Genomic DNA, 23,316 nt, shown 5'->3' with positions numbered 1-23,316 from the left:
TGTAGTTCACATAGAGATTCGAAGCAGTGAAGACATGATATCTTTATTAGGGCATTACTTCAGTGAAGGCATATAAGGCATATATAAAAGCTTCAGAGGGAATTTCTGCTTGTGAATTGAAAAACTGGTTAACAGTGTTTAGGTTAACAGTCTGTAGGAAAAGATATTGAAGTAGAATCTATACTAAAAGGAAGAATTATGTGATGAAGGCAAGTCCCATATCTCTTTTTGTCTCAGAATTATCATCTACAAAATGAGAATATTAGAGATAATATTATAATATTAATGATGTTACAAGGTTCAATGATTCTATTATTAAATTAACTGACAAATATGTCTGTAACACTGCAATTGTAACATAAATTTCTGTTATTGGTGTTCTATTATTATAATATTAAATAGTTTAACAATTATACCTTAAGACTGAATACTGAAATTCAAAGAAGCGTGGAGCTCAAAAAGGTATTAACAAATCTTCTTTTTCCTTTTTTTTAGTATTTTTTTAAAATTTTATTTTAGGCAGAGAGACAGCACACAAGTGGGAGGGAAAGGCAGAGGGAGAGAGGAGAGAGAGAATCTCAAGCAGATTCCACACTCAGCATGGAGCCCAACACAGAGCTCGATCCCATGACCCTGGGTTCATTACCTGAGCCGAATTCAAGAGTCGGATACTCAACTGGATGAGCCACCCAAGCACCCTGGTACTAACAAATCTTTTAACTAAGTCTAAAGGAAACTATATCTATTGAGGTCAAAATATAATCATAAAATTTCTTAGAAACCGAAACCAATTAAGTGGCAATTCACTAATGCAGCATCTCTTATAATGCTCTCAAAACTTAACATGGTGGCCTAATCATGTAAGTGCCCACAGGATGCTGATGCTGATGAAAAAGAAGGCCCTGGGGTAGGAAGACTACAGAGTAGAGTGGGAAAACAGGGAGACCAGAAGACAAAATCCCTGATAATGTCTTCAAATATTATCTAGTTTATGAAAACATGTAGGTAAATCCACATGCAATAAGTTTTATTTGCATTTCAAAAATATTCATCTGAGTTTTCCTTTAAAGAACGCATTCCCTCAGCATCTTTTAAATGAAAAGTTACAAATTTTGTTTCATATGTAACTTGTCTGGAGTATATTTGGTCTGTGACTAACAATGTAAGTATAGAGAATGCAGAAAATACCATTAAGTCTGAAGGTCATGTTTAAAATATTCATTTTCTGTGAAGACTTTGAATAGAAACAAACATAAAATATGCAGAACATGAACTCCTAATGTAGCTCATTTATGTTTCATATATCATTGCCCAATTAATCAAATCATTTTTTATGTTTATTTTGTTATTTAATCTTTATTTCTTACATTTCCAAATTCTTATATTTAAAGAAACAAAATACCTGAGTGCTTAAATTTAAAAAAATGGTATGGGCTTATATTCGAAAATTGCTATTTAAAAATACTCTTGCTTTCAATTTATTTTAACCCCTTAAAGTGGGAATTTTCACAGTGTGGTTTTTATATTAGATAGGGTTAATCTTTTCCATGATATTTTGACATTCCTATTTAGTAATTATCTTATCTCAGAATTATAAAAAAATCAAGTTAATAAAATTATTATAATGAAAAGCTTAATTATTCTGTATGGATTATGATAAACTTCCCAGTCTTATTCTGGTAAGACTAAATGGTCTGATGTTGAACAATTATGTGATCCTGAGAAAGTTGGGCTCCTTGAATTTCAGTTTCCTCATATTTAAAATAAGATCAGTAAAACTGAATTTATTTGATTAAATAAGTTTAGATCGGCAAATCTTCTAGGATACTATCCGTCACAAAACAGACATTTATTAACATATAAGTATAAAGAAGTAATTTAGCAGAGTGACACACAGATTTTGAAATCAGATCCTTGGAAAGGATTTGTATTCCATTCTCTACTCTTCGATTCCATTTCACAGGTCAACCGGCTTCACTGATTACTAAGAATAAAAATGTTTATGTTGCCTGATACAAGCACATGAACTTTCTGGTAAATTGCAAGTAATCACAATCATTGTCATTTATGACTATATTCCAACAACCTATTCTCATTAATAAACCTTTTACCTATATTCTGACAGCAAACCATTTCTATACTCCACTCATTATACATTATATTTAAAATAAATTTATTCCCAGGGACTAAGTATTCACAATCACTCCAAATTCATCCACACCTCGTCATCATCTAATGGCTGACAATATCAAAAATATTGGAGTAAAAGAGAACTTCAGTTTATATATAGGATTGCAATCAGGTGTCATTACTATCTCTTATGGAACCTCAATCAGAGAGATTCACTGAAATAATAGAAACTGTAATCAATCAACAAGATGAAATAATCAGGTAAAATAAATAAAGGGGTTAGAAGCCTCCTGAATAATTACGAATCCGCATAATCCTTTCTTCCAGATTTATACACAAAGCCTACATAAAAAAATAAAATATTATACTTATATCTAGGGTAAAAAGATTCTAACTTTTTGCCTCTTTGAATATCAAAATCTTTAAACATAAAAAATATTTAAAGAGTCATACAATACTTTTGTTATCTCATAAAAATATTACTAATTTTTCATTATAAGCATATTGATCCATGTAGCATGGTAAGAAATGTTAAAATAAGTGAAAATGGGTATTAATTCCCCTCATTATGTCAAATAAACATTATAATGAAATGGTACAAATATTCTCCACTTCTTCAGTGCTCCTATATTTACACTATCAGTATACTTCCAGTACCATCAACATTTTCCATAATCATGTATATATAAACTTTTTACTAGGCTATTATAGCAATACATTTTTTTAAAAAAATTTAATATGCTTAGCTTCCTCTGTCAAAATTATTTTATTAAGCCACCTTTTAAAATTGTTTGGATTGTATCTGCCACTCAGCAATCATATTCTCTTACTTCTCCTGGTAATTGGACTTTTAAAAGAGCAACAATTCTCTCTCATGCTTTCTGTTTCTGTTTCTTTTTTCTTTTTTTACTAAGTGCATCTTCAGATTTTATTACTTTATTGTTAGAAACAGTGGAAAGAACTGTGCTAAACACTCTACAAACCTAATGTCATGTGTGAAAAGTTTACCATCCTCATTTTACAATGAAAAAAGGGGCTCCAAATCTCAGTCTACACCAGACATCTAGTTAAAGGCAGAGAAAGACTTCACAGTGGTAGAGCCCAGTCTTCACACAGCTGCCTAGTGCATGTCCTGCATTCCCTTAGCTCAATACTTAAATCATGGTTATGAATGAAATGCAACTTTACCAAAGTGATATTTTCCTTTTTCATTTATTACTTTATAAGTATTATTAATGTGGATTGGTAATTCTGAATAATCTGTAATTTGCTCCTTTCAATTTTTTTTAATCCATTCCTCAGGGGATAAAACCCAAGACTGTATCTGTGAAGCCCATGTTGAGATCGCTACATATTCATGACGTCATCCTTGTGCAGGGCCATGCTAATCTTCTCTGTATCGTTTCAATTTGAGTACATGTATTGTCAAAGGTAGCACTCTACATATTCATCACTGTTTAAAATTTATGGAGTTTGCAGGGAAAAGCATACATTAGGAATACGCATAAACAAGTTTAAGTTTAAAAGCTATAACTATTTTATTTGTTTTATATTTCTTTAAGATACATCACCTGATATTTGAGATATCAAGTTTGTATTATTGTAGTCCAACAATGCCCTTACAGTAAATTATTTTGATTTTTGTTTTTTTGTGGAAGTTGACACTAGGCGAGCATTGGCTAGATAAACAGGACCCAGACTGATTTGGCCCACTACCAATCTAATCAAAGCTGTATTCATTTTGTGGATTTCACATTTCGTTTTTCCTCAAGCCTTAAATCTCACTCATGAAACTATCCTGATAGGCATAGAAACTTTTTATCTACTTTATAGAGAAAATGTATGAGCTCTTATATCTTCTCTTCTCTCATTTAAAATATACTCTTGTTTTTAATGTAATTTGCATATCACTTGTATCAAAATCTCAGTGAGTGCTTACTTAAAAATATAGATTACTTTTTCCAGCCCAGCTGATTATTAGATCTTGTGAAGGGATAAAGCAATTCACAGTAAAAATCTTCCAGGTACAATTTTTAACATATAATAATTTTTAAGACCCACTCCATATACTTTTGCCTTTTGGCCTTTCTTAGTGGAAAAAATAAAGTTCCCCTTCATTTCTAAAAAGGAAATATTTACTTTTCTTAGCCATATTATCTCTCATATTCCTTTTGTCATTCTTTCTAAAACGTTTTCTTTTATCCAGAGCCTTAATTTAATTAAAAGCCCTAATTTATTGGCTTATGCAGTGTTCATGTCAAGCCCTTTCTTTCATGGCATTATTTGATCTAGAAGCAAAACTTAAAAATTAGCTAAAAGATTCAGTTATGTAAACAAGATATTAGGAATTTTGTTGGCACTTCCTCTTCCACTTTTTTTTTTTTGTCTGTGGGCCGCCTAAAATGTGTACATGATGTTCAAACTGCAACCATCATCACAAAGGAATACACGGACTGAAGGATGGAGGAACCTGGTCCCCGAGGCCACACCTGATCAACCATTCTGTCTCCAGCCTGCACAATCTTGACTTGGGTTACAAAAGGAAAACATATCCTAACTCGTTTAAGGCATTGTTTTTTGAGTTTTCTGCTACTTGTATTCATATTCAACTCCTAGTTATGACAATGTATAGATTGGATCAGGGACAATTTCCACTTTACTTTTGTTTGTTTTGATTACAATGTTTGCTCAGGAATTTTCATTGCCCTACCCTTCCTCCATTTTCTCATGTATTTTGTTAATATCAAAGTTAGCACCTGGAAATTCTAGCTTTGGGTACAAATTGATCCTCGATATCAATGGATGTCATGAAAATCTTACATTTTGTTGTTTCTACACCTCTATTTGATTTTTAATATGATATATTCATTTTCAGGCTAACTACATCAACATGATGGCTCCCATAATAGAATTTCTCAGGGTGTGACCCCAGCAGTATATCCTTATAAATCTATGCAAAGTAGAGCAGAAAGAGCTCAAAAAATTTACCCATTCATTCCAAACTTGGGATTGATGGTGAGTACATGTTTTGGTGAATAGACGGTGTTATATGTGCCCCATCTAGAACTAGGGATGAAGTCAGCTTCATCAAGACCCGTAGATACATAGTCATGGAGAGATGGTTATCTAAGAAGATAAAGAATTGCTGGGCTGGAAAAATTTAAACACACACACACACACACACACACACACACACACCACTTTTCACTCTACTACTGCCTTAGTTTTGACTTTTAAAAAAAAATTTAGTGTTTATTTATTTTTGAGAGAGAGAGAGTCAAAGCATGAGCAGGGGAGGGGCAGAGAGAGAGAGAGGAAGGCACATAATGTGAAGCAAGCTCCAGGCTCTGAGCTGTCAGCACAGACCCCAATAGGGAGCTCGAACTTATGAGCTGTGAGATCATGACCTGAGCCAAAGTCAGATGCTCAGCTGACTGGGCCACCCAGGTGCCCCAGTTTTGACTTTTTATATTTGCCCTGAATGCTACAGTATCTATTTTTTTAAACTACCTGTTTTTAATACTTCAGCTACATTCTCTAACCATTTCTTCCTACATCTAAATGCCTTTAATATCTTCCATTTTGAACTACACTCATATAAAAGAAACTAGCGGAACTTTCCACTATTGCTTAAGGCAAGAGAGGTTGGAATTCAAGACCAATCATATAATCTGCCTACTAGAAGGAAAAAAAAAAATGAGCCCTCTTCAGAGAAAGAATAAAGGATCCCAGAGTGTCCATAACATATTGTTCTTATTATCCACTATCCAATTAAAAATCAACTAGACAAGCAAATAGAAAAACATGAGCAAACTCAAGAGAAAAACAAAATCTGTCAATCAAAACTAAACTTAGATGATGGACCTATTGCATTAAGTAAATAAGGAATTTACATAGGCTATGATAAATAGGATCAAAGATTCAAAGGAAAATAAGGAATGACCCAAAAAAATCTTGGGGCACCTGAGTGGCTCAGTCAGTTAAGGATCTAACTATTGATTGTAGCTCAGGTCATGATCTGGTGATTGGTGAGATAGAGCATATGTGTTAACTCAATCAGCGAGAGATGGCATAGAAAATCTGTATAGCTCTACATCTCTCAAAAATTGTGTTTGTTGTCAAAATCTTTCCCCACCGAGAAAGCTCAGATTTTAGATGTTTTCAGTGGTGAATCCTAGGCACACTAAGGCATGAACTAATATACCAATCTTACACAAACTTCCACAAGTACAGAAGAAAGCACACCTCAAAATATTTTATGGGTACAGACAAACTTGATATCACAACATGAAAAAAAACATTACTATAATAGAAAATTATAGCATTTCATAAATATAAATATAAAACTATTAAAGTATTAGTTTTGAAAGCAGTAATATATATAAATGGCAATACATTAAAAGATAATATAGTATGAATGAACAGAGTTATTTCAGTAATGAAAAGGTAGTTTGAACCTTAAAAACTAAATACCATAAAATACTATGTTATCAGAATAGTATGATCACCTTAATAAATGAAAAAAAAATATACTGGACAATTTTCAACTCTCATTAATGATAAAATTCTCTGAATACCAGGAACAGAAGATAATTACCTCAATCTGATAAGGAATATCTTGGCCATGACAATAAAACATGCCCAATTTGCTTTATCCAGGATACCAAAGTTGGTACATATTATAAAATTCAGCTTACAGTAAAAGATTAAAAGAGAAAATTCATAAGACCATTCCAATAACTGCTAAAAAAAATAACATATTTGATAGAAAAGAATCTTTGATGATAACATTTTTAGGACATTCAGAATAAAATAAACTTCCTTTATCTGCCAACAAGTATTCAAAATGCCTAGAGCAAACATCATATTTGAGGGTCAAACCCTTAAAGCTTCCTTTTGAAATTTGAGGAAGAGAAAAATTCCTATTATCATCATTTTCATTCAACATTGTACTGGAGTTTCTAAAAGGTGCAGTAAGTCAAGGAAAATAAATAAAGCAAAGACAGGAAAGATGTATTCACAAATGTAAGAACAAAATTATGAAGTTTCAATATAATGTCAATGAAAATACATATAACCCAGACACTGGTGTCTTCAACATGAGAAATATTATTTAGGCTAACACTAAACATTTCTTTTTTTAATTTATGAATAGATTTTTGAGACAGAAAGCCTCAGTCCTGTTCTAACTTTATTTCTAGAATTTCCCTACGCTCCCATAGGCTCACAGAAATATCAAGCATCACAAGGGGTGGTGGTCATTAAAATTATATGCAAATACACACACACACACATGCACAGTTGTATTTGAGATTATATCTGGAATTCATCCTTGACAGTGGGAATTTTCTCAACATTTTTGATCCATGTTTTATTTCATCAGATATTAGATCCAGTTAAAAATTTATGATATTACTGAATACCATTCATTCTCAAATGTACTAACAACAATGACAAAAACATGATTAGAAGGTGAATTTTTATTTTGCTTTTAAATTTTTTTAAATTATCACTACAGACATATACTCATTCCAATTACTCCAGTTTTATTTCAACATTTATGTAGTATTAAATTAAATAAATGACCACCAAATGATTATATATTTTAAAAATATGAAATCTGAGGGGTGCCTGGATGGCTCAGTCAGTTAAGCTTCTGATTCTTGATTTTGCATAAGTTTATGATTCTGTAGTTTGTGAGTACCTTATGTCAAGCTCTGCACTGGCAGCATGGAGCCTGCTTGGGATTTTCTCCCTCCCTGTCTCTCTCTGCCCCTCTCCTGTTTGCTCATTCTCTCTCAAAATAAATAAATAAATATCTAAAAAAAATTAAATCTGAAATATTGTATCTGGGCTCTTTATAAAATATATTATGTTTATTGTTCATTAAGATTATTTTTATTTTTGGGGCCCCTGGGTGGCTTAGTCGGTTAAGCGTCCGACTTTCGCTTAGGTCATGATCTGGCGGTTCATGGGTTCGAACCCCGCGTCGGGCTCTATGCTAACTGCCAGCTCAGAGCCTGGAGCCTAATTCGGAGTCTGTGTCTCCCTCTCTCTCTGACCCTCCCCTGCTCACGCTGTCTCTCTCTCTCCTAGAAATAAATAAAAATATTTTTAAAAACAGATTATTTTTATTTTTTATATTGGTTGAATGAAATTCTTGTCAGAATATTACAGTGAAGTGTTATGTTATCAGTAAAATCATTTCCTGTGTAATTTTTGGAAATGATTTACTTTAAATTAGTTTTAGGTTCACATAAGAGACTCTTAAATGCAGAAAATAAACTGAGGGTTGATGAGGGTGAGGGTTTGGGGAAGTAAGCAAAATGGGTGATGGGCATTAAGGAGGGCACTTGTTGGGATAAGCACTGGGTGTCCTATGTAAATTATGAATCATGGGAATCTACTCCTAAAATCAAGACTACAGTGTATGTTAACTACCATGACAATAAATAAAAAATAAAATAAATTAGTTTTAGATTCAGCTTTGTGTGTGTGTGTGTGTGTGACAGAGTTTATTAAAAAATAATAAAATCATGGTATTTTATTTCATATCCCAAATGACTGATTTCTGGCATGATACAGTATTTCATGTCAATGATAGATATCTACTTATTTCTATTAAAGAAGGCTATCACTTTTCTTTATTAAGTGGAGCCTCTAAGAGCAGATTTGTGCAGAATATCTTGTACCCTTTGCTTGGAGAACTTTTATTTCTCCAATATTTGAGACATTGGACATGGTAAAACTCCCAAGGACTTGCTTATACATCTCAGATTTATTATTTTTCTTTAATTAAATTCACATAAGCTCTTAGGCAATTCAATTTTCAAGAGAAATTTTTAAGTGATGAGAAAGATTACAGGGATGGATTTACAAAAGTGAAATTTTCCAATACTGGTTACATACTATTTTACATAAGACAATGGCAGTGGGGAAGATAAATGCTTCCTCATAAGAGATAAGATAGTTATTATCAATTAAGAAAATGCATTTGAAGCAATTACTAAAGGATAATATCAGTAACTCCATTCATATTTTGAATTTCCCCTGTCTGCCAAACTGAAGGGTGGACCTCTAGTCCATAATTTACTAAATTTGATTTCTCTTTTTTTTTATATTAATAGGACTACATGCTGAGTTTTGAAAGCCTAAATGACTTTCAATTCTGAAATCCAGGGATAAGTACTTTTATTTTGCTATTTTAATTTTTCTCTTCATGTGTATTTCTATATATTTAAATTTTGTTTTAAAGATTGAAAATCAGGATATCTTCTGATGTAATAATTTAGAGAATAATCAGAAAGCATGCAAAATTGTGTGCACTTCAAATTTGATGATTTTTATAATATAAATATTATATTTAAGATATAAGGAAATATATAAGATGATAATGAAATATCATCATTTTTATAATCTCATTCTCATATATAGACACTTATTAAAAGCTGCTTAACAACATGAGTAGAGCTACAGATTTATAGCAATAAGTATCTATTGTGTTGTTGTTGTTTGCCCTTTGTTTTCTTTACTTCTTTTTTTTAAGAATACTTTTTATTTTTATATTTTGTCCCACTTTTTTATTTAAATTTCAGTTAATTAACAAAGTGTATAATACTAGTTTCAGGTGTACAATATAGTGATTCAACACTTCCACACGACACCCAGTGCTCATCCGGATAAGTGCCTACCTTAATCCCCATCTGCTAGACCACTCATACCCCACCCCCCACCTTCCCTCTGATAACTATCAGTTTGTTCTCTATAGTTAAAGTGTCTATTGTTTTTTTAACCATAGCACATTAAAAACTTTCATCCTTCAATGCAAGTTAATTACTTTTTGTATGCTCATTATATTAAAGTGCTTACAGAGGTCCATTTCACAAAATAGGAAACTGCACTGCTTGTGAAAACAAAGTGTCATCTGCTACTCTGCAGTAAGTTAAGCATCTAAAACATGAAAAGGGGGATACTATTGTAAGATTAAAATAAGTATTCTCACTTCTGATCTACTTTTTGCACCTTGGGGAATATATATATACAAACACATACATATATATGTAGGTACATACATACATACACATACATACATACAGGTATATACATATATAAGTTTGATATATCTGTTGTGTACAAAATTGAGTTCCAACCCTATACAGAAGTCCCATGCCGTCTAGACTGGAAAAGACAGAGAAGCCCATGTTGTGGTGAATAACATGTGAGGCATGAGGGGCCTTTTTGGCCAGCATCACAGCTGCTACAGTTGGAGCTGTGTTAGGAAACACCAGTTTGACATTCTAACTCTACTATGACTGTCAATAGCATGCACTATGTTTCATTAGTGGGATAGCAGAATAAAATATGCACCATATGGAAATGACAGCTTTCAACAAGTTCTTTTTAATCATATGCAAATTCAAGTCTTAATAAGTTGACCATTTTTCCATATTTTCACGGTTTTATTTGTAAATGTTTTTTTTTTATTATTGTTTATTTCTAGGAGAGAGAGAGAGACAGCGTGAGCAGGGGAGGGTCAGAGAGAGAGGGAGTCACAGACTGAAACAGGCTCCAGGCTCTGAGTTGGCAGTCAGCACAGAGCCCGACGCGGGGCTCGAACCCACGAGCCGCGAGATCATGACCCTAGCGAAAGTCGGACGCCTGACCGACTAAGCCACCCAGGAGCCCCACCATATTTACCCGTTTTTAATAGCAGTATTTCACAATAATTTTAGGAGATGTGATTTTATCAGGTACATTTGTGCCAATATTGACCTTCAAAATCTTAATGGTTTATTATACTGAATTAATTTTTGATAATTCACCATATATCATATCTATTACTATAGTAACTTAAGGTATAAATTGTGTATAACCAATAATTTTCCACCTGATAACTTGGGATATTATCAAATTATTTTTCTGGAATATTAAAATGGACTTGACAAAATAATACCATTTCAATTCTATATGTAATAAAACATGTAAATTCACATCTGAAATATAAATTATTGTTATAAAAATTCTGAATTTATGCTGATACTATGATAGTATCAGTATAGACTTGAGGATAGTCTTAAGATGGCAACATATGCCAAAATAACTCTTTTTTCTTTTTTCATTTTTTAGAGAGGGAGAGCATGAGCAGGGGAGGGGGCAGACAGAAAGAGAGGAGGTATCCTAAGCATGCTCCATGTTCGGTGCAGAGTCCCACACAGGGCTTGATCCCACAATTCCAGGACAATGACCTGAGTGGAAATCAAGAGTCAGCTCCCCAACCAACTGAACCACCCAGGCACCCCCAAAATAACTCATTTTTTAAAATGTTTATTTATTTTTGAGAGTGACAGAGAGACAGAGTGCCAGTGGGGGAGGGGCAGGGAGAGAGGGAGACACAGAATCAGAGGCAGGCCCCAGGCTCTGAGCTGTCAGCACAGAGCCCCACATGGGGCTCGAACTCACCAATTTAAACAGTGAACTACCTGAGCTGGGACATTTAACAAACTGAGCAAGCTAGGTGCCCCTAACTCATTTTTAATTCAAATGTCATACACAAGGAAGAATTAGATGTGGATAGAAACATTCCTATACAGAGAAAATGGTGTGATTTTGAAGCCAAGAAATCTGGCTTTTTTTTTTTTTTAATGAAATGCTTCCCGTTTTTGTGTGTCATCCTTGCAATAGGCCATCCTAATCTTCTCGGTATCGTTTCAATTTAATATTATGCACTGCCAAGCAAGCACCAAATCTGATTTTACTTCTAGCTCCCTTTTGTATGATTTTGGTTAAATCTGTCTTCTTAGTCTCCATTTCTCATACTTAAATGGGGGGTGGGGGGGAAACATCTTTCTTTATTGAATAAGAATATCATGATTGAAGGAAACAATTTCATATAACACAACACTGTTACGTGAAAGGCAGTCAAAAAATGTTAATTCCTCGAACATGTTTTTATTTAACTGATTGGATTTGAAAATCTATAATCTCTATGCTTTGAGTTATGGAGAATATTTTAGTTGTGGGAACTTGTAACAAAACAACAACAAACTGAATTTAAAATATCAGTAAGCCCTGATGAGGTTAAAGGATTTCTTAAGGTAGAAATGTTACACTCTAATTGGAAATATGACCACAATGATAAAAAGTGCTTAAAGGAAACACACGGATGGCAGCTCCATTTTTAAAATTATGCCTAAAGAAAAATTACTATATAAAACATAATTTCAAAGTGTAATCATTTTACTTCCTCAGATTAACCAAAGATGAATGATGGCCATATTACTTTTAATGTGCAAAGAGATGCCAAAAAGGACATTTAAAATCACTTTAGTCCATTAAGGGTAACATTAAATCCCAATGAAATTTAAGTTTTAATTTTATAATGCATCTCAATCTGAAACCTTCATTTCTAATTAGTAATTTATTCCTTTGAACTTCCTATCAGGTTTGCCATGCTAATCTCGAGCCCTTGATTACAATTTGTCACTTACTCATTTCTGATGTCAAGATTGGACCACTAATGGACAGCTATCTTCTTCTGCCACGTGGATGTACCAAAAAAAGGGCACCGATCTCAAGGACCAATGAAACTCTATATTTTATTGATTGCTTAGCATACTCTACTCAAGAGTATTTGTTGGGAACTTCTTATGAAGATATCATTTTGGTTATTATATGGTTACAAAATATGAATTAAGCACTGCCAGTGAGCAAAGACCTTGGAATTTCATGAAGGAGCTAAGGCAACATATATACAGATATGTTAGACAAAGTAGAAAGACATGATATGAATGAATCATTAGTAAAATCTAGGTTTGTTTTATATCTGGAAATCAGTGATGTTTAGGGTACATCCAGGCAGCAGAACCCAATGGCTGTCAAGTCTCACACTTGGAAGACTTGAGTCTCACATGAAGAATTCTTCCCCCATCATTTTTTTGCTTCATCATTTTTTAAGCGGCTTATGGGACTACCACATGTTTTTACCTCCAACTCTGTTTTCTATCTTAAGTTGCAACAAACATTTCCAAGCATATATTTTATTAGTAAGGAATGGTAACATTCCAAGAGATTATAGGAAAATCAATAAAGTTATACTTAACTTACAAAAATGTTTTTAATGAGGACATCAATCTTGAATAGAAGAAAATGGGATTTGTTTTCAAGCCATATGGGTACAAGTTTTGGGTTGGTTTATGCCAAAATTATTGAGGACTCAGGCTCCTGGTCAAAACATCTATGTGTGGTTTTTCAGACCTGACCACAGGCAGTTACGAAAGTTTCGTCTGGCAGAGCTGGCAAGGGAGAGCTGCCTTTTATGGCCATTTCTGGAGATCATTGCAGTCAAGAACTCAAGATCTCTTGACCAGCCATGCTCTTATCTATATTACTACCAGCCCCTCTATGCACTCCCTCCATCAGGAACCAATGTCAATGTCAGATAATTGTGACAGGCACCTCTGCTGAGACCTCTTTAAGGGGAAGGATGAGGGAGGGACATGACACTTTTTTTCCTCCGGACTTTGTATTTACTACTTTGCCACACTTAGCCCTGACCTCCTCCTCAGGTCCATAAAACTTCAGGATCCTTCTATTCAGCTTCTCGTGGGAGTAAGACAGCTACTTCATTTACGCTAGCAATCCACCATGTCTGCGCTGATCTGTCTGATCCTTGACTGGTGCCAACTGATGGAGAAAAAAGGAATAGTGGGGGATTTGGCACTTCCTCTATTTAGCCTCTGGCTTATATTTTTGCACCAAGTGACTAAAAGGTTTCAGTTTATCTTGTGTCATCAGCTACTGTGACATCTGGTGCTCAGCAATCTCCAGCTCACCTTGGCCCTTGAAGTTGTCTACCTTCCTTGAGCCCTTCTTGGCTGTAAAACTGGGAAGCCAATTCCTTTCTGATAGAAGTATAAAAGATGATATAAGTAGATTTCTTAAGATAAAACTGACACTCAATAATGGCAATCTCAAAACCATAACTATAGCTGGAAACTTGAAGGATCTCAAAAACAGTAAATAACAGTAATTGATCATATGAATCGTGTTATACTTTGGTTAAGATTTTATAAATATGAACATTAGAACTTGCTTCTTCAAACTACACATATTTTCTGCAGAATGTCATTAGATGACTTCGAAGCCAACATATTTATGTAAAACATATTCTAATTCCAAGAAGAAACCAACTCACAAGGTTCTTCCATTTTTTTACTGATAATACTGGGTACTATATAGTACAAATAGTACTGAACAGTAGTCACTAGGACTCAAATTTTGAGTCCTGCCTTTCTCCTCGTTTGTCACCAGGATGGTGCTTCATAATGCACATGTGAAAGAGACAGAACCTGACTTGCTAGCTATACCTGTTATTTTAAGAAGAATCTGACACAAAATGTCAATCCCCAACATTTCTGTAACATATTTGCTCAATTACAAATAAATAAGCAAAATGTATGCAAATGAATTCCTTACATGCCAAGTTAATAATTATCAGATGCACCTAGGCATTTTTCATATTAATTTAAAGGCAAGAAAATTTCATTCCCTACTACGGTCTTAGGTCTTATATACTAAGAGCAACTATGGCAGCAGAATTGGCTGATTCTATACCTTCTGAATATTATTTGTCCAGTCTTGCCTCCATAAAATGGCCTTATAATTAATGTTTCTGCATATTGTTTAGAATGATTCTGTCCCTTCTAATTCTTCAAAGCCAAAGTCTGAATTTCCCCATCAATTTTTTAGTCCACTAATCCATAATCTTTTCTTCTATCAATAATGCATATGACCCACAACACTAATTTGGTACTTGGTGCTATGTTATTTTATTCATTTAACAATATAATTATTATTCAAAGTGCCATACAGCCTTCTAAGGCATACACAATTACCACGATGTTTTGACTAGACAGCTTTAATAATAAAAAAACAGTAGATACATATTAAGAAGTATAGTTTCAAATTTAAACTGCTCCCTGAATAAACTCAGTAATTAAAGCAAGGTGTATGAGATTTCAGCATATTATTTAAGAGGGGACTTATGCACTTCCTTCAAGTCTTGATTCATTCTTGATTTACTGTATCCTAATTTCTCTCATTTAAAGTTACCTCCAATTTAGAAATATATTGAAATTTTATTTGTCTCATATAAGATTTATTTTAGTGTGTGACAAGGTCAATGTCAATTTCAATGAAAACAATACCAATGATTGTATTCCACTGCACAGAGGTAACATTTTATTTTTAGAGGAAAATAGATTCAAAGAAACATGGTTACAATGGTATAATTAGAGACAGGTGTATACTATTTCAAAGTCTTGAAAATTAGCATCATTTAAAGGCTAATAAGATTTTTTTCTAAGTAAATTTCATGACCAAGTATATCTTTCTGTTAATGTAATTGTATTCTTTTGGATATTCCTCACCAGATTGTAATTTGTATATTCTAGTCTATGAATTTGTGTCAAAGAAAATATATTCTACGTAATATTAAGAGTCCGAAAGGGAACATTTTCTGGGTAATTAATTTTGTGTTTTTCAGTTAGAAAGTAGGGGCGCCTGGGTGGCTCAGTCGGTCAGCGACCGTCTTCGGCTCAGGTCACGATCTCAAGGTTAGTGGGTTCTAGCCCCGTGTCAGGCTCTGTGCTGACAGCTAGCTCAGAGCCTGTAGCCTGTTTCAGATTCTGTGTTTCCCTCTCTCTCTGACCCTCCCCTGCTCACGCTGTCTCTCCCTCTCAGAAATAAATAAAACATTAAAAAAAATTAGAAAGTAAATATTATATTATCTTATGAAGTATTCATTGGTGTCATATAAGCTCTCTACTAATTTATTTAAAAGTTGATTTTTCAGTTCTTTGATTATTAAAAATATTCAGGAATAATAGGATAAAATCTTATTAGCAAATGAACAAGGGAATTAAAGTGAGGACAAAAGGAATGGAGCAAATGTTCCTGTGAGGGAAGGAGAATTTAATCTTATTCAATTGTATTATTTATCTTGTGTTACTTTAAAGATGTATGTTTGATTTAATATGATTTTTCACAAATCTGTAAGGCAAGTTTCTGGAATGTTTTTTATCTTCTTTACAAATAAAAAGGTTGTGATTTAGAGAGATTTCATGCCTTGCCAACATTCAATTACCAAGGCACTGAGAGAGCAATGACCTCAGTGTTCCATGGATGCATACCTCTCTTGAGCCATGGGTTATGTTAAAAGTCTATGAATGTCTTAATACAGTAAAGGCAATTAATTAAGTTATTTCCACCCCCCCACACACACACATACAAAGCTGTTTCTAACACAGAATTTTATCACTAAATTGTATAAATAATAGCTTCCTCTTTTATTCAGTTAAATTGCTGGAAGTAAAAAGCACATTTTACCAAAATATCCTGCTGGAGTGTGTAGGAACGGCAGATGCACGCAGCTTAAAACACCACTAAGTGTAGCTTTAAAAGAGTTAAAACAGGGGTACCTGAATGGCTAAGTTAGCTAAGCATCTGACTTCATTTCAGGTCATTATCTCCTTCAGCTCAGATCATGATCTCATGGTTCGTGAGTTCAAGGCCTGGGTTGGGCTCTGTGCTGACAGCTCAGAGTCTAGAGCCCACTTCAGATTCTGTGTCTCCCTCTCTTTCTACCCCTCTCCTGTTCTCTCTCTCTCTCTCTCTCTCTCAAAGATGAATAAACATTTAAAAAGTTTAAAGTTAAAACATAATTCTAAGGGCACCTGGATGGCTCAGTTGGTTAAGCATCCAACTTCGGCTCAGGTCATCATGATCACATGGTTGGTAGGTTCAAGCCCCACGTGGGGCTCTGTGCTGACAGCTAGCTCAGAGCCTGGAGAGCCTGCTTCCAATTCTGTATCTCCTCTCTCTGACCCTCCCCTGTTCACACTGTGTGTCTCTCTCTCTCTCAGAAATAAATAAAACATTAAAAAAATTAAAAAACAAAACAAAACAACAACAAAAAACATAATTCTAAGGAAAATATAAATTAATGGAAGACAAAGTTTGTTTGTTTGTTTTATCTCATTAATGAGGGAGCCAGCAAGATGGTAAAGCTAGTTTAAAGTCCATTTGAGAAGCAGAGATTTATATGATTTGAGAAAGGCTTGCTGAGGTAACTTTGTTAAGGTAAACACTACAATGGTTAATAAACGATTATTTTGGAGTTATTTTTCTATAGAACAAAAATCATTTGTGTCTCTTTTGGACAACATACATACAACTTAACATCATCTGTCTTCACAGAGTCTGCCCTAATAAGTAGTTAATGGAAAAATATCCATCCCTAGAGAATTAAATAATCCTTGGGTGGGATTGTTAGTCCATTCTTCAATATAATATTGCCAAATATGTTATTGTTAAAAATCTTTGTAACATCATTGATACATTGTTTCAAGCAATTGCCTCTAAGGATCAGGCAGAAGATGATCCTCTAGTTGTTTACCTTAACCCAGAATATGGACCAAAGTCATAACATATAATTACAATCATGTTTATTTCAGTCTCCTTGTTCACCTCATACACTGAACATTGTCTTTATTTTTTATGCCATTTTTTGCCATAAATTTAGTAACTCTTCTTACTCCATAAACTCTAGAATCATAGATGACATAATAATTCCCCTGCTATTAACCAGACATATTTTTGGGCTCTGTAAACATTCATTGATAAGTTGTCAAAGAAGCACAATGAAGCTAAATCATTAGACTTAAATATACCATAGTGGAATAGAAATGAGTGAAATAAGGGAGGAATTGATATCTGCCTTTGGGACAATAGCTAGTTAATTATTCTAGACAAAAGTTGTAAAACCACAATGCATTTTCCCCATTGAAAGAGTTTTTGTGAATCATAATAGTGTCAGTATAAATATGTTTGAACATTGATTATATAAATTTAAGACTTTATTAGAGTTATCTGTCATAAATATAATTCATTTTCAGGAGGAAAAACAGTAATTTATAAGCAGTCACCAATTAACATACTTCACTAATATAACTGATCTCACACACCTCCGCATCAAGTTCCTCAGTGAGCAAAAAAATTTTAAGAAATAATGTTCTTCATTAGTAGTGTTTTCATCTCCTTGTCTTATTTTAATAGTGTACACTGTTAGGAAAAAAAATATATGATAAATTCCCAACCTCTGCCAAAACTCTGCTAATTGAACAGAAATAGCAAATACTTCAAGGAACAACATTGGATTTTACAATTTCTTTTCTCTTTGGTTAACCACTTCTAATAGCCTTCTTAAATTTCTCTGTCTAAAACACCAAGTACTCGGAAGCATAATGTTGATAGCTTACATGAAAACTCTTTCAAGACAGAGATATCTATGACATTATTTCTCTATTTTAGATTAAACTATAACTTTTGCTTCTTGTACAAAAGGAGATTAAGACAATAAGAATCAACAATTACTGTTAAAGTGATTGGTTGTCTTTCTGTGTTTAAAAATCTGCACCTATTATGCCTTTAATTATATAAGAAGATTTTTATTTTGAACTCTCTGATTGTGGGTGGCTGTGAAGCAATTATACCATAGAATTTCCCCTCAGTTCTTTTAAAATAAATCGGGTAGCAGATATAGCTCTTACAAGCTGGGCATTATTTAAAAGGTTAGGAAGAAGTTACCTACAATTAGAGGCAATGGAAAGTCTACTATGAATGGATGGTATTTATTTTAGGAAGTTTGTAAGACCAATAAGCATAAGTTATATATCTTTTCAATGGTGCTTGCTGTTCTTCTTTGCTATAAAACTAAAAAGATATTTAAATATGTTTAAATTATAGTTCTATCTGAAAATATGGACCAAGATGACTGGGCAAAGATAAACTACAAAGAGAACCAAAATTATTATTGAAATGATGCAGTTAAAAATCAACATAGGGGCACCTGGGTGGCTCAATCAGTTAAACATGACTCCTGATTTTGGCTTAGCTCATGATCTCATGGTTCATGGTTTTGAGCCTTGTGTCAGGCTCTGGGCTGACAGAGAAGAGCTTGCTTGGGATTCTCTGTCTCCCTCTCTCTCTATCCCTCCCCCGCTTTCACTCTCTTTCTCAAAATAAATAAATAAACATTAAAAAAATCAACTTAGGGGTGCTCAGGTGGCTCAGTTGGTTAAGTGGCCAATTCTTGATCTCAGCTCAGGTCATGGTCTCACACTTCAGGAGTTTAAGCCCTGGGTCAGGCTCTACTCTGGAGGCATGGAGCCTGCTTGGGATTCTGTCTCTCCCACTCTCTACCCCTTCTCAGTTCTCTTTCTTGCTCTCTCTCTCAAAATTAAAAAAATAAACTTAAAACAACTTAAAAATGATCTTGTATATAAGTATAGATAATGTTGGTTTCTCTTGTGTTGTGAAATAAATAAGTTTGTAGGGGCGCCTGGGTGGCTTAGTCGGTTAAGCGTCTGACTTTCGCTTGGGTCATGATCTCACGGTTTGTGGGTTCGAGCCCCGCGTCGGGCTCTGTGCTGACTGCCAGCTCAGAGCCTGGAGCCTGTTTCAGAGTCTGTGACTCCCTCTCTCTCTGACCCTCCCCTGCTCATGCTGTCTCTCTCCCCTGCTCATGCTGTCTCTCTCTCTCTCTCCTAGAAATAAATAAAAAAAAAATATTAAAAAAAAAAGAAATAAATAAGTTTGTATACTTTTTTAGAATGATAAATTTCAGTGCTTGGTAACTATTAAGTATCCATCCAATGTTATTATTGAGTTATATGTTATAAATGTAAATGTATACCTCAATAATCAAGTGCAAAAACCTAATTCTATGTAATATAGTCAAACCTTTTATCAATACATTAATATACTGAAGCCCTTTATTAATCTATTGTCCTTGCTTACTTACACACAACAAGGGACTTGTACTCCATTAAATAAACTATGCTATCTGAAGCTTAATATATACTCTTTCCCTGGTATACCTATCTGCCACTCCTTGATCTAGCTGTCATCTAAATTGCAAGACTAGTGTATTCTTAGAAGTCTTCTGTTACTTTGTAACTTAAATTTGACTTCCCATTTCTATGCTTTATATGAAATATACAAATGTATATGTACAGATGGTCTTCAAGTTATCATTTTTCAATTTTACCAGGTATATAGTGATACACATTCAGTAGACACTGTACTTTGAATATGAATTTTGGTATTTTCCTGAGCTACCCCTGTGCAGTAGTAATACTCCTGGTGATGCTGAGCAACAGCAGTGAGACACAGCTCCCAGCCAACCACGTGATCACCAGGGTAAACAACCGTACACCTAAAATCCTTCTGTACTCATCAATCATTTTGTTTTTCACTTTCAGTTCCATATTGAGTAAACTACATGGGATGTTCAACACTTTATTATCAAATAGGCTTTATGTTAGATGAGTTTGCCTAACTGAAGGTGAATGTAAGCATTTTGGGAAACTTTAAAGGAGTCTGGACTAAGCTATGGTGTTCAGTAGATCAGGTGTACAAAATGCATCTTCCACTTAAGATATTTTCAGCTTACAATGGGTTTATTGAGATATGATTCCATGGTAAGTTGAGGAAGATCTGTACTTAAGAAACTTCCATTATCAAATATAATGCAGTTGTGTTCTTTTTTGGATTCCTTCAATATGTGAGATTTTGAAGACTGGAATGGTGTATTTTATAGGTATATTCTCAGCATTTAACTGAGTACCTAGAAAAGTGAAGCAGTTAAATCAATATGTGTTGAACACATGAAGATTAAGCAATGACCACATATGTGTTGCCCCTCATCTTTTTCTTGTCCACCTTATTGCATATGATAAAAGATTAAATTGAAACTGTAGTAAAAAATCAATATGCTTAATGAAAAATGTTATTAAACAAATGGAATCTAGAAATTGTTGAGCTACGCTAGGCTTATGATTGATTGCCAGTAAACATTAGTTGATTGATAATCCTGCATGTGGCTACAGTAAGTAAATAAAATGTCTAGCAAGATTTGAATATAAAAAGCATACAAATAAATTCAATAATGCGTAATTGTGAATATTAGAAATATCACTGTGTTATTTGTTATTTGCACATTTAAATTTTACTATCTCCAATGTGTCAGTAAAATGCTAACTATTCCATTATAACACAAAGTTAAATGTGTAAAGATCCTTGAGCTCAGAGTTTCTAGTCTAGAGAAGAAAGGCAACAATGTTAATAGTTTTATTATTAAATCTAGTGCATCAAGTATGGTAGTTAGTGGACAAAGAGCTTTTAAAAAAGTCAAAGTTAGGCATAAGAAACATTTGTCTATTTGTAAAGAATACAATGAATGAAAATGACAAGGGACGGTTTTCAGAGAAAGAAGAATGTGTTTGAGAATGGTAATAATAACACAGCTTAATAGTCAGAAAGCAGCTTTGTTCTGGAGGGGTTTTAGGAAAGAATGAATGAATATGTATGAATAGTAGGAAGATTTAATAAATAGATAGGCTTCCCAGAATAAGCTAAATAATTTGAATATTTTTGTCTTTTTTTTTTCATGAAAGCTACAAGACACCATTAAAAGGTTTTAAAGAGAAATGCAAAATAGCCAGCTGTACATTTTATGAGGATCTGCCTGCCTGTAATATGGAGTGCCTGTTTAAACTGGAGGAGTGGTCTCAGTAGGAAAGGGTCAAGTTTGAAGGTGAGAACTGATAGGAGATTAAACTAAGGCAGCCATAGTGGAAATGAGATTACAGAAGAGATGTAAGATAAACAAAAAAGTTAAATTCACAAGGTTTTGTGACAGATTGGATTTGAGGGCAAAATTGAGAGAGAACTCTAGCACAACTCAGTTTTCTGGCTACATTTAAACGGAATGGAAAACACTGGAAATGTTGCAGTTTAGGGATAAAGATATTGGTTTGGATTTCACCCTTTCAAATGAAAAAAAAAGAGAAATTTTAAATAGAAGTATAACTTAGAATGTATCAACTTAAACACAGTAATTAAAGCCATGGGCTTAGAGACATAATGAGAGAAAAAAAATGAAAAAAAAAAAATCTCATCAATTTAAGAATCTATATTAGATATTTAGCCAAAATTCTTATTGAAAAAAAAAAAGTAATGTCATAGTAAAGTGATGCTTCCAAATTAATATTACTCATAAACTTATTTAAATAACATGATCTGTCATAACTTTGAAAACTGGAACTAAAATTTTAAAAATTAAAAAATTACATTACCACATACTCAACAAACTAATATGTGAACATTAACATATCCACATATGAATATTTCATTTTTCTATGTTGCTATTTGTAAGAATAATTTCAAAGAGAACATGGCCAATGACATTTTAAAATGTTTTTTTAATTACTGATTTTAATACTTTTCTAAGAGGTGAATTGCAATATGCAGTGTTCCATTTTATCAGAAGAACAAAGCAATTTATGAATAATATTCATTATAAAGCAGAACACTGTAAGCCATGTTTATGATCACATGCAATTTCACCAATTTAACGATTATTGGTGGAAACTGAATGCATGTTGCATGTTTGATATTTGTGGAAGAAATCCAACACCTTCAGCCTTGCCAATGCTCCCTGCTTTATTTGGCTAGGAAGATATTTTGAATCATAAATATTCTCTAATTCCCCTTAGATTTTAAGAGCCACAGTGGCCTCAGGCTTATATGAAAAATAAATAAGTGATAAAAATTACATGGTAAAAGATGTATTATATTCCAAACATTAAATGTCTACATTTTTAGTTAAGATTGAAAAAGAAATGGATTGTTTATAGTCTAGAGAAAAAGAAGTCAATATCTTTTCTTTATAATAACTGGTTTTAACGTTATACTCTAATACGTTCCATATTAAAAGGCAACACTGTAGCTTTCTAAAAAGTTAAAATGAAATCTTGCTGATTAAATTGTTTTTTTATCAGTGATCTATAATTTGGATTCTGTCATCAAAGAATAACCTAAAGGGTAAAAATGCCTCTCTTTATATATGAGAACTTTAAAATTCATATATTTAAGGGGAAAAGTTCTATCTTCCCACTGCTTTCAGTATTACAACTGAGTAACAAATCAGAATACTCTGCTACTAAAATTTCTTTCAGTCTGGAACTAACTATTCCTTGGGATTATGTTTTTTTCTAAATTTGAAGTTCAGTATATATTCTGAAATAAGATATCAGGATAAGGTATAGTATTCAATAATAAGAATGT

The 23,316-nt window shown here is 33.4% G+C and overlaps 1 protein-coding gene and 2 non-coding genes across 5 annotated transcripts in view; all 3 read right to left on the bottom strand.

Moving 5' to 3' along the window:
- The window catches only part of FSTL5 (follistatin like 5), a 663,363-nt gene that overhangs the window by 190,694 nt on the left and 449,353 nt on the right, over positions 1-23,316 (bottom strand). The gene's annotated exons all lie outside the window — the stretch shown is intronic.
- LOC144222273 (U6 spliceosomal RNA) lies at positions 3,464-3,568 on the bottom strand. The gene has a single exon (XR_013332358.1). It is a non-coding gene; the product is annotated as a U6 spliceosomal RNA (small nuclear RNA).
- Positions 11,766-11,870, bottom strand: LOC144222274 (U6 spliceosomal RNA). Its single transcript, XR_013332359.1, has one exon. It is a non-coding gene; the product is annotated as a U6 spliceosomal RNA (small nuclear RNA).

The sequence above is a fragment of the Crocuta crocuta genome, unplaced genomic scaffold (genome assembly GCF_008692635.1).
Source record: "Crocuta crocuta isolate KB4526 unplaced genomic scaffold, BGI_CrCroc_1.0 scaffold346, whole genome shotgun sequence".
Taxonomy (NCBI): Eukaryota; Metazoa; Chordata; class Mammalia; order Carnivora; family Hyaenidae; genus Crocuta; species Crocuta crocuta.
Note: the sequence above shows the minus strand (reverse complement) of the source record. Positions and strands in the feature narration are given on the sequence as shown.